We start from the raw sequence: 13,216 nt of genomic DNA on the forward strand, positions 1-13,216 counted from the left end.
CCAAATTCTGATCTTCGAACCATGTGACCAAAGTCCATTTCTCATGATCAGATTTAGCTCACCTTGCTCAAGATTACATCTTTCACTTAACTCCTTTAATACTATCAAAATGCGATCATCACATCATGTATTAAGAGTGTATGAATAAGAACTTATATAACAATGGATTCAGATAATGGATGTACCTGAAATAGAGTCACGCGACTTGACTTTATTATCTCTAAGATCTTTCAGGTATTTTAGGCAGCTTCATTTCCAATGTCCCTTTAATTTGTAGAAGAAATAAATGGGCTCTTTGAGGTCAATACATGGAACGATCGTAGAGCTATCTTTTCTCTTTACCAGACGATCAAACAGTTTGATCTTGGATGACCCCTTTCCATTGGGAAGAGAAATATTTTCTGGACCACCATTGTCACTATTTTCAATGTCCATGGAAGCCTTGGAATTAGACCCAATAAGCATCTCTGCTTTAGATATGCTCTTAAGCATTTCTGCATCAGCAACAATCTTCATTTGGGTCAGATCAATTAGGTTCACATTGAGATTCCTCATATGAAAGTTTTTAGTAAACTAACCACAGGACTTAGGAAGCAAGAGAAAAACAAATCAACGACTTTCTCCCTTGGGAAAACGACATCCAATCTATGCAACTTGTCAATGTACGAATTCTTTTCAAAACATGCGTACACACAATGTTCCCTTCTTGATGTTTACATGCAAAAAGGGATTGAGTCATATGAGGAGGAGGTGGAAGAGAGATGATGTCTAGTTCCATCATTTCCTAAGGAAGGAAAAAAAATTTCACCTTGGCTAGAAATTGGAACACCATATCTGGAAGATTGAGGAAAACTATTTTCATAAGAATAAGGAAGACCATTTCTATATTCATAAGATATTTTTAAAAAATAGGAGAAAAAGAGAATTCAAATTAGTTGATTTTAATCCTTAATTAATAACCCAAAATTTAAATTAAGGCTAGGATCCACATTTTTTATTCGAAATTTGAAGAAGGATGTCGTAATCAAATTTGAATGTATTTTAGGTAGGTAAGGTTTTTACCAATTCCATTCATATGAAACTCGTAGATCTTTTGAGATTCATTTAGTCTTATCAATGGCATGCTTAATCTCGGATTATGCTCTCACTTTTGTGACTGGGATGTCGAGGATCACAAACGATATGTGAATAAGCATGTAAACCTGCTTGACAACCTCGATGTCATTTATCATCTGATATTGATGTACCGGTAAACCACATACGCTCCACCAACAATGATAATTTTCGAGATGACCATCATATCTCTTTATAGTCCATATTAGTGTGTCGGTTAATCACACACGCTCCACTAACGACATATAAAGCATGATGTGTGTTTTCATAGATTAGCATACTTTTCACACTTTTCCTAAAGTAACTAAGAGTGAGATTTTTTTTAAATAGTTTAGTTTCTTTATATCATTATACTTATTAATTAGATTATGTTCTGTCAAATTCATTCGTTTAACGACCCTCGACCATATAGGAGAGCGGTGGGTGAGAGTGGACACCCATTCAACGACCATTTTATAGGCCGCTTCCTTATTAATTAGATTATTGCATTGTTTCGTGAATGAGGCGTAGTATCGATTTGACTGACTTATTCTTATACATATAGTAACTAATCTTAATATATATATATATATATATATATATATATATATATATATATATATATGTAAGGATGTATTTTAAAACATTTCAAAATACAAGGTTTAATCTTTTATAAATTAAACTTTTTAATTTAATTGAATTAAAACCATTTATGGATTTATTAATTATCTTATAATTAACCATTTAATTAAATTAATAATAAGATCCATAAGGATAATATTAATTAATCTTATAATCAATCATTATCTATTCTAAGAATATCTCCTAACATTTAGGGTTTTATTTAATTATCTAATATAAGAAAAATTCGGATTTAGCAAATATTATAAGGGATAATTACCAAATAACAACCACATAAATCAAATTATGCAAGAAAATCCGAAAATTCTGAATTTACTGTGCTCACGTAGTGAGAATTGAATCTCATGTCATGATATCAGTCTAACAGAAAACAAAATTCTAAATTTTACTGTACTCATGTCGTGAGCATTAAAGCTCACGTCGTAAGATCAGTCTGAAAGAAAGAAATTTTTTTTGTTCAAGTTCATCCTATGTACAAACAATGCTAGACATACCAAGGCACTGATACCAGTGATGGGTTTTATGGATTACAGTAACTATGTGCTTGCGGAATTTCACTTAACATTTAAGGGCACATGCAACCTAAAAGATCTATGTCTTTAACAATTTGAATGTAACATGCCATGAACAACAAAATAACTAGAACCCTAATGACTTCCTAGAACAATCAAATTACAAGAATTAAGGTTACATACCTTTTGATTTATTATAGTAAACAAATCAATCTAATCCTTCTTTAAAGGCTCTTGGAAGCAAGCACCTGAAATCACGTGCCTCCGATGGTTCACGCCCAAACCCTAGCAACTAAGGAAACATTAAGAGAGAGGACATGGGAGGTATATTTCGGTTATACCCTTGAAGGAAGAAGTGGCCAAAAATATGAAGGGTGAAGACCTATTTATACCTGATAGGAAACCCTTAGATAACCCTTACTTGATTAAAATAAAATAATATTTCAAATCAGGTAGTTATCTGGTTTCCTAATTATCTTCAAGGGATATTCTAGAAACCCTTGAATATTCCTTAGAACAGTCCACCTCTCATGGGGAAGGTTTTGGAACCCTATTGTCCTAGTATTGAACATTTACAGCTTAGGTCCTTGCACTTTTAATTAATCCCAAAATTAATTCTAATTAATTTCTGATTAATTCTTAATTAAATGATATTATTTGTAATTAATATATTATTCTCATAATATATTAATAGATCATTTATTTCTTTTTATTAAACATATAATAAATCAATAAATCAATCTCTCTCTCCAAAAGTCATCCTATTTAATTATCAGTTTTGAAGGCAACCCAAAAAGACTTTGCTATTAGTTTAAGTATATATCAATTTAGTTATTGGCTTAGACACCTAATCCACCCGTCAATGTCTCATGAACATTGACATCCATCATAAAATTTGGGTCAAGCGTGGATCAAGGAAGATCCTAAGAATGTCGGAATCTTGGTTATAATTGTTATGTATAAAAAGCCTTGTTGATTTTACATCATTTCTATTATCAGATAGCACTTGTAATTATATTTTTTTATAATTTTTTGTGTTCTTGCATTTACTTTGATTTACTTCCTTTTATTTGATCGTCATCACGTTATTCTATTATTCATTTTATTGTAAATGTACTTTCATTATCGAATCTATCAATGTACTTTGTGGTATCTTGGTATCTTTTTTAGTATCTTATGCTTTATTACACAATTTCACTTGTTCAGTCACTTTAACATTATTTTGTCACAAATACACTTGATTTCATTACGAAGTAACACACGTTTATTTAACGGTTCTTTGAACTTAATTATTGTCTACCGGAACATAATCATTACGAAGCACTATACATTCAATTATCCTATTTTAAACATCACACCACACTTACACTACTACAAAAATACCCTTTAATGACACGCATTGCGTGTCATAAAACGCACAGACAATACGCAAATGCTTGTCAAGGATGGACCTGTCATAAAGTAAGACGACACACATTTGCATGTCGTAACCTAACGACACGCATTTACAACGCGCACAGATGACACGCAATGCGTATCAAGGAAGCCCTGTCATAAAGAAAGAGGACATGCTTTGCGTGTCGTAACCTTATGACATGCATTTACGACGCACATTGTGTGTTATAATTTTAAATGTTTTAAAAAAATATTTTTTTTAAAAATATATATATTATAGATTTACTAATTTTCAAATTAAATGACAATTAATGTCTCATAACACAACATAAAATACATTATATTATAAAAAAATATTTCATACAATAAACGTACCAACATTCATTCATCTAATCTACTTTGTGTTTCATACAAAAAACCTATTTCATACAATAAATGTATCATCAAAAGAAACCATTTCCTTAAGCAACATAGGAAGATCATAAGATAACAACATGGCCTTATGTATCTGATCTTTAAATAAGTGAAGCTTTCTTGACACATTTTTAGCAGCTTCCATGGCTTCTTCCATTTCTTTATTAGCAGCATCCATCATCAGTATTAAAAAATTTGGTTCAATGGTGACAGAGAGCTAAAAATAGGTAAATTATATTAAATTATTTAAGCTAGTTCACAAAATAATAAAAGATAATAGATGATAAGTTTTCCTGATGAAAGAAAAAGAATCATAACTAACCAGGTTAACAAATCCTAACCTACCTCTCATGTTTTGAGGTGAGATCTCAACAATGTATACAGGAACCTATAGATCATATGCAAATTTGCCTACCAGGAAGAAGTACAGCAACTCGTACAACTAAAGCACCAGTGGTTCCATGGGCAGAAGGGTCGTATGCAATAATAGCATAATTATGAACAGGGTGAAGAAAGACCACCTGAAAAAGTAGTCAATAAGCTTAATTAAGAGATTAAGATTTAAGAATTAAGATTAACAGTCTAAAGTTAAAAGTTAATTTCTCTGTTTCATAATCATACCTCTCCTGGGATTTCTATAGGAAAAGCAGCAAAAGAAAGCATGACATCAGATGCTGATATGGCAACAATAGAGTTTGGTGTCAAAACTGTTTGGTGCATCAAATATGTTATCGGGAAAGTCTACATAAGCCAACCACCAGGAAGTTCAAATGCATGAGCAAAACTATTTCTCTGTATGACAATTGATAAAGGGTGATTTAGTCAATACCTTAGGAAGAAAAAGGGTAATTTAGTCAATAAAAAAGGATACATAATTGAACTTAAAAGACACACCTACCCCTATGTCAACCATAACACAGTGATCAACACCAACATACATTGATTTCGGCTCCTCAACCTGAGTGCCACCTGGAAAATCAGAGAGAAGAGGTTCTGCGTATTTCCACAGTTCCTCGTGTTCAACTCCTGATACAGCAAGTACCATTCGAGGAGCTGTATATTTTGCCTAATAATTTCCAAACAACATTTTCTTTCAGGAACAAAATCCACATGGAATCAATAAAAAGGATAATTGTAATACTAATACCAGATACTCTAGTTGTTTTATGCATAAAATAACAACTTAATTTCATTTATTTATGTATTATAGCATCATGTATTAATTTCATTTCTAGTTTCTAGTTTATAGAACACCATTGTGCTTTGAAAAATCTAACTAATGATCAATGATGACATTCTTCTTTCAACTTTTTTCTTATTGGGACATTCTACTTTGAAAAATCTAAAGATGCAAATTGATTTGTATTTAATTGACATTGCTATAACAGGGTATATTTTTCAAAGTATAGTGAAAGTAGGATGCTATGGTAAACAAATCCATGAAAATACAATGCTATTTCTTATTTTCTTGCATGTAACCAGAAAATATAAGGTGTGAGACTTACAGCTACAAAATCCTCCACAACTATACTGTTTATTCTGTTGAATAAGCCTTCTGAAGCAAGAAGAGGATTGTTGGCCTATTCACCAATCTCATCCTTCACCTTCTCAATCTGTATAAACAAATAAATAAAAGTAATGTTTTTAATCATAAAATACGTAAAAGAGAACTTTCAAAAAGATAAATGACAAGAAATAAAGTGAAAAGGAAACAAGTAAACAAGCACCTGTTCTTTGACCTCCTAATCCAAGAAAGCTTGATTTCTTACAGAGTCAACAAGTAGCTTCACCATTTTAGGAACATAACTCCTCAAAGCATCATAAGAGTAACGCATTTTTCCCTTGAAGCAGAAATTGCCACATTGCCATCAATTGCCTCCACTTCACACACAACACACAAGTGGCCCCTATTAAGTGTGCTTTTGAAGGCCATACGTTCAAGAAAATGTGTAGCTCCATATGAACCTGGTGTTTCATAGAGTGAGCCACTGTTAACATATAAGCCAATAGGGAAAATTAGTAAAAAGTTAGGACTTAATCGGGAAAGAAAGTAAAAAGGAAACACCCAACTGGTCTGATGTTTAGTATCACCAACACCAAAGCCTTCCAATAATCTTTAGAACCTTGGATTTGCTATTCACATGATAATAGTAAAAGCATGTCAAATTTGAATCCAAAACTGAACAAAAATAATTAAGGTTTTCATTAAACCACACAGTACTGGTCGCTTATGGCTAAAACATGTATGATTACCACCTTTCCCTAAAATTTCCTTGATGTTGAAATGGGGATCGATGACCAAATCAGGTTCAAAATTGCACCTTCAGTGAAGTTGTAGTGGAGATGTTGATTTGTGCCATATATATCACACTAAAAGGGTAGGGTTATCGATTAACAATGTTATACTGTGAAGGTGAAAGTGAACAGATATAATGAGAGGGGAAAAACATTTTCAGTATAATATAGAGAATGTTTTTTTGAGCACTAGAATATGGTCAGAGATACTTGGTGGTGCGAGATTGGAGGTTTGGTGGTGCTGCGATGCTGGTGTGGGAGAAAGGAAGAGTGGCCACTATTGATCGAAGGTTTATGGGTGTTCGACAGAGAGAAAGAAGAGTGATTGCGATATTAGGGATTTTTGTAATATGCATATATATATATATATATATATATATATATATATATATATATATATATATATATATATATATATATATATATATATTTGAATGTGCATATATATATGCAATGCACGCATGCATATTTGTTTTTTTTCAATATTATTCAAAACCTAACAACAATGCGACTTTAATAATATATATATATATATATATATATATATATATATATATATATATATATATAAAAATAGTCGTTTACCCACGCCAAGCGATGCGTGCGGATAAACTCTTTCATAAATTAGTTTCTAGAGGCGATTAATTCTTTTGGGCAAAACAGCAAGCGGCCAGTAGTTTCTTGTGGCAGCTGGAAAAAAAACAGTCAGTGTGTTGTTATTGATTATAAAAAATAATAAATAAAGAATATGGACTGAACTTAATATTCCTGGAAACCACTGGGACCATTTTGGAGATTTGTCTTAAAATAATGAAAAAAAACTAAAGGAAATATATTTCACATCAGATGCATAAACTTACATGATTAGAAAACGAAAATAAACCATCCGAACAATCAAACTTCAAGAATTATTGATTATAGAATAAATTGATATACTTCGTTGAATCATAGTAGTTATCAACATCTTCCCTTTGATGACTTAAAAAAATCAACAAAATCAACAACTTTAACTGCTTTGATAGTCATTATTTTCTTCTTTTGTATCTTTATTTTGTCCATAAACCCTTTGGTGATATCATGGATTAACATAACCCAAAAGAACAACAATTTGTTCAACAATTTCACATGTTTATCTGTAATGCATGTAAAAAAATAATAATCATAAATCATGCATCTCAATTTACTTAATTTAAGCCATTTTGTTCGGTCACACACACATACCAGTAACACTACTATGAAATTATTATTTCTTGCATTTAACCCAAAATGGATAAATCCAAGAAATAGAAATATCCATTTATAAGGCAAAAAATACAGCCAAAGGCAACATAAACATAGTCACCAAGATAGATTCACACACCTAAAATGATTATTTTACCCTTATCTATTGTTTTTTATAATTGCCTTAAACAGACTAATATTAGGCACCCTAAATGAATATACATGAAAACATGAAGAAGAAGAAGAAGAAGAAGAAGAAGAAGAAGAAGAAGAAGAAGAAGAAGAAGAAGAAGAAGAAGAAGAAGAGTAAAAACTACATAGATCGCCCCGTAGTTGGTCAAAAACTACGGATTAGGTCGTCATCCTTAAATTTTAACTATTTGCATATGTATGCTTGAATCGACCGGTGATTAAAATCAATCACAAAGATAAAGTCATTAATGATTCGGAATGATTCAAAGACGACGAATCTATCGTTGCACGGTGGCGTTCTTTTAGAGACGATTGTATCAGTGGTTCATGGGTTTTCCGGTCGGCGGTAACAGTGGTGATGTGAGCAGACGTGGTGATGGTGGTGCGGGTGTGGTTTCGGGTATTTGGGGTGATAAAGTTGGATGAAAGAAGTGAGGGTAGTGGATGGAAGAGATGGTGGAGATGACAATATATAAATGTGATGGGCGATGGTAGATGGTGAGTTGGTGGAGACAATGGAAGCGACATGTATTTTAGTGGCTAGTTTTTCTAGAGTATCATAGAGAGGAAGAAAATAGTATGGTTTTAGATAGACTAGGGGTGGTGATTAGTTTCATTTCAAAATATAGTGAAATATGGTGGTGGTGATTAGTTTCATTTCAAAATATAGTTTCTAGAGGCGAATAATTTATTTTCGCTCATTTATCAAAATAAAGACTTAACGGATATTTTCTTTCGGATATATTTATTCATTCAAATAATATACGACGAGCACACTTGCCTAATAGAAAAGGGTTGTAAAGGTATTTTGATTAACTAAGATAATATAATCTTCAGTTTTCAGGTTTGGTTGCAAATCATATTTTCTGTTTAACCAAAAAACCAATATATATATATATATATATATATATATATATATATATATATATATATATATATATCTTTTCTTTTTAAAGATGATGTTTCTGGTTTAAGAAATAATAATATATTATAATTTCTAAAATTAGACATTTTTAATTGAACAATGACATTTTTTAATTAACAAATGCTATTAACTAATATTATTTTCCATAAAATCTAAATTACTAAGTTTTAAGTTGTCTATTTGAAATTAGAAAATTTTCATTGATCATATCAAACCAGTTAACTTATAAACATTAATCGTTTCATGTTTTTTAGGGTGAAAACACAAAATTGTAGTGAATTATTGTTATCGCCTATAAATCGAGTAAAATCATCTCTCATCATTTTTCACTGTTTGCCCTCTTTTTTTAAATATATTTTTCAAACTTTAAATTTAGTTTTTTTGCAAAATTTTGATTTATAACAGTATATTAACTTTATTTTGGTAATTTTTTTATCAATCAAATTAATTACATTTATAGTCGACAGACATAAGACAAATTATGATTTTTTATATATTCCAACTTCTTTGGTGTTTTAAACTTTCAAAAATTATGCAAAAAATTCTCTCAAGTTAATAGTTACTTTGCACATAATTTTTATATAAAAAAAGAGAATATTAAAAAGGGCATATTTGTCTATCCTAATTTTATAGTTTCGATGCATTTGATAATGAAACGTAATTAAAAATAATGAATACATACCATATTTTAATTTGATATGATATATAAGCGGGCATATGTATTTTTGAAAGATGGGACAATTGACGATAATACCATTTACATGTATAAACATCAAATAAATTCAATATATAACACAATTCAAAACCTTTGTCTTATGAAACATTTCACAACCCACTTAAAAAACCTTTAAATTTCTTGTAGTAAATGACTTATTTTAAAATATTTCATACTAAATATCACATTTTTGTCAAGAAAAATGATACAATATAATCACAATCATCTCAAGAAAAATCTCATTTCTGTCCTATAAAAACAAATATGCAGATCCATTAACTAATTTGTAAAAATTTACAAAAACACACCTAATTTTTACCCTTGTATATATAATAACAAAAATAATAATAAAATAAAATGCTAAATTTTCCCTTGGAGTGAATAAAACTCCCGATTTGGTGTTAAACTAAGAAAATGACATGCGAACACACACACACACACACGTCGATTCCATTTGTAGCAAAGAAAAGTAGGTCAAGAAGACAATTTTTTTCAATTTTGAAAAGGAAGGTTGTGACAACCCGAAACTTTTTCCGTTATCCTTACTCAATTTCCGTTAATCAAATTCGGGTTTTTATTTAATTCCGTCAAATTTTGATAGTTTGGGAAAGACTTTGTGTTTAAATAAATCAATTCGGATTTATTTCTGTTCACGTTAGTATTATTTTTGGACTAACGGAATATTCTAAACTCGGTACATCAAAGGAATCGGTATTAGGATGAATTTTTTGAAGTTCTAGACATAAAACAAACCGAAAACCTCCTCAAAAAGGAGTTTTCGGTCAAGACCTTAGAGTTTTCGGTCAAGGTGACCGAAAACCCCACCTTATATATATATATATATATATATATATATATATATATATATATATATATATATATATATATATTTCAAGATCATTTGGATCATTCTTTCCCTTTTTACAAGTCTAGAACTCGAAAACTCTCTCAAGTATCATCAAGTTCTTCACTTTGATCTTCAAATTCTCGAAAAATGTAAGTGTTTCTTTCCCCTTGATTTGTTATTAGATCTTCCTAACTAGTAACACCCTTCGAGTTCATCCATTAACTTCATTTTCTGGGTTTAATCTTCAAGAACACCAAGAACACACACTAGTGTGTGTTTGGCCGAAAACACCCTTTCTTGCTCCCATATCGTAAGTATTACTTTCTGCACTTATTTTCTAGTCGAAACTCTTGTTTAAGGCCTGGAAATCGTCATTTATCCAAGAACAAAAGGTGTTTTCGGTCTATGCATCTCCTTAGACCAAAAACCCTCCTTAAGGGGTTCTTATAGCCTTAAACCTTCCTAAGACTAAGCATGAACCCTCGAAACCGACCCCCTTTGAGCATGACCCTTAAAAAACATCATTTTTACAAGATTTGAGGAGTTTTCGGTATAGTACATCTCCTTAAACCGAAAACCCTAAAGAAAAGTGCCTTTAAGACCTTAAAACTCACTTAAGGCTTTGGATAAAACTCAGAACCCCTATGCATGTTTGAAAGCCTTTGAAAAACACCACATGCACCAAGTATTTTGAATTTTCGGTCTTAATCTCTTCGGACCGAGAACCTCTTCGGACCGAGAACCTCTTCGGACCGAAAACCATTTGGACCGAGAACCATTTGGACCGAAAGCTCCATTTGGTAACCATGCACTCCTTTTATGCAATCATTTGTGATTGTAACACTTCCATTGAGGATTTCTTAGTCCTTAAAGTGTTATTCTTTACCTCATTAGTTGATTAAACACTAATTGTATTCATATATGTGCCTTTATATGCTAAATAGGATCCGTGTGTGCTCAAGTCTTCACTTGACACTTAGCATCCTTTTTCCGATCTTACATTCGCATCACTCACTTCAGGTGAGCTCAAACCCCTCCGCTTTTTCCGAGTTTTTCATGTTTTCAGGGGGGAATACAAGCAAAAGTGCAGGGAAACTTGTGCTCAAGTATATTATTTTGTTTAAAATAATTATATGTTCAGTATGCTTTTAACTCAGAAAACCGTTTTACCAATCGATTAAGAAATCAACTCGTAGAAACAGTTTTCAAAACTAAAGCAAGGAACTTGTAAATCTTATCATAAAATGTGATATTTTATAAAGGATTTATACAAACCATAAACAGGATTTTCGATACTATTACTTGTAAGTTTGTCATCTTAGGATTGGAGACACGTCCTTGGTAACACTCCATCGGATTTCGTGAGTGTAGGACTAACTCTTATAACCAGAATCTCTTGTAGGGAGAGCGTGACTATTGTGTATAGATCTATACGGGGCTGACTATCCCGCACCTCGCTGCTAGCTACAGTGGGACAGTCAGGTCTACGGGTGACAAAGTCATAAAAGATATTGGCCCCGTTACGTGCCATATCCAGTTTAATGTATGGTTATAAAACTCGCAACCTAGATAACGGATATTTACTTTGGTAATAATGAAACAAGTGAACTAACCTCAAAGTAATAACCGATTTGATTACTAGAGGGTATTGATAATACCCTTAGGATCTAGTTCACTACCTACTTCTTTATTAGTTTTATTTATGTAATAAGGCTAATACATCTCACAGAGAGTAAACAGGGTTTTTCAAGGAAACTACATCTAACGATACAAGTATGGTAGATACTTGTACACCTCATTTCAGAATCGATAACCAACTATCAACTTTTAAGGAAAATATAGGATTTTCCTGGGATAACTTAACCTTTCATAATCAGGCTGTTTAACATATAACTAATGGATAATCAAACCTCTTTCATAAGAAAATATAGGATTTTCTTGGGATACACTTTTCAAAGGATCAAAGAAACATTTCTTTTACGAGAACTAAACGCTTATGAACTCACCAGCTTTAATGCTGATATTTTAAAACTGCTTGTATTCTCAGGGCATCAAGAGACAGGTACTCCTGTCGACTTTTGGAGAAGACGGAAGACTCTGAAGTCACGTCTTTTACTTTTGCTATATTTACTGATATGTATAAACCATGTTTTTGAACAATGTAAATACTCATATTATAATGTAATGGTTGTGTTTACTTCGCTTACTATGATACAACTGCTGTGATACTACACATGACGTCCTCCGCCCCGTAACGTTTCCGCCATCGGTTTCGGGGTGTGACAGATTGGTATCAGAGCTATTGTTTATAGTGAACTAAGTATACCGAACCTTACATGGTATACAACTATAAACACTAAGGGGCTGAAGTGCTCTGAACTAAAAGTATACTTTTAAAATACAAGTATTTTCTCAAAAAGTATACAAGTATACCTACGTACCAGAATCAGTATCATAAGTAGAACAAAACAAAAGTATTTTGGGTGTTGAACACTGCGGTTAAACCTGGGCAGTTATGTAATCATGTCTAGGGTCAATATAGCCTGATCAACTATATTTATTTGAGACATGACCAACATGTGCTTGGGAGTGACTTTGGTGTTGCAACAGGCCTAAAACTTACCCAGTATCAATACAACTTAAAATATTATAGGAGTATTTTAGTTAGATCCGAATACATTGTAGAAATTCATTCCTAGTGTTGTTACCTATTCGTTTCTTAGCGATAACTTACTTGCATTAGTAACTTTCCTTTGCTTATCGCTTGGTATAACACTTTATTATCAGGATAGGATATATTTTGTTTCATATATCTTGAGGACTTACCATCCTCTTCTTCCTGATTGCTTCTAGAACAAGATGCCTCCTCGAAAAAGACCTATCAGAAGGAATGACGACGCTCCACCACCACCACCGCCCCCTCAGTTCGATCCCGTTATGTTCCAAGCAGCTGTTACTGCTGTTGT

The 13,216-nt window shown here is 32.0% G+C and overlaps 1 long non-coding RNA gene across 5 annotated transcripts; it reads right to left on the reverse strand.

Annotated features, from left to right (window-relative positions):
- Nucleotides 1-4,017: 4,017 nt before the first annotated feature.
- On the reverse strand, nt 4,018-6,681 carry LOC145107961 (uncharacterized). 5 transcript variants are annotated; one of them, XR_013708041.1, is made up of 7 exons: nt 6,312-6,681; nt 6,126-6,188; nt 5,783-6,020; nt 5,561-5,668; nt 4,954-5,121; nt 4,677-4,847; nt 4,018-4,576 (listed from the first exon to the last, which is right to left on the reverse strand). It is a non-coding gene; the product is annotated as an uncharacterized LOC145107961 (long non-coding RNA). The 5 variants fall into 5 exon arrangements; XR_013708042.1 differs by having other exon boundaries at nt 5,783-6,043; XR_013708043.1 differs by having other exon boundaries at nt 4,018-4,272; nt 4,401-4,576; nt 6,126-6,681.
- Between the last annotated feature and the right edge of the window lie 6,535 nt (nt 6,682-13,216).

The sequence above is a fragment of the Lactuca virosa genome, chromosome 4 (assembly GCF_052849685.1).
Source record: "Lactuca virosa cultivar CGN04683 chromosome 4, Lactuca_virosa_CGN04683_v6, whole genome shotgun sequence".
Classification (NCBI taxonomy): Eukaryota; Viridiplantae; Streptophyta; class Magnoliopsida; order Asterales; family Asteraceae; genus Lactuca; species Lactuca virosa.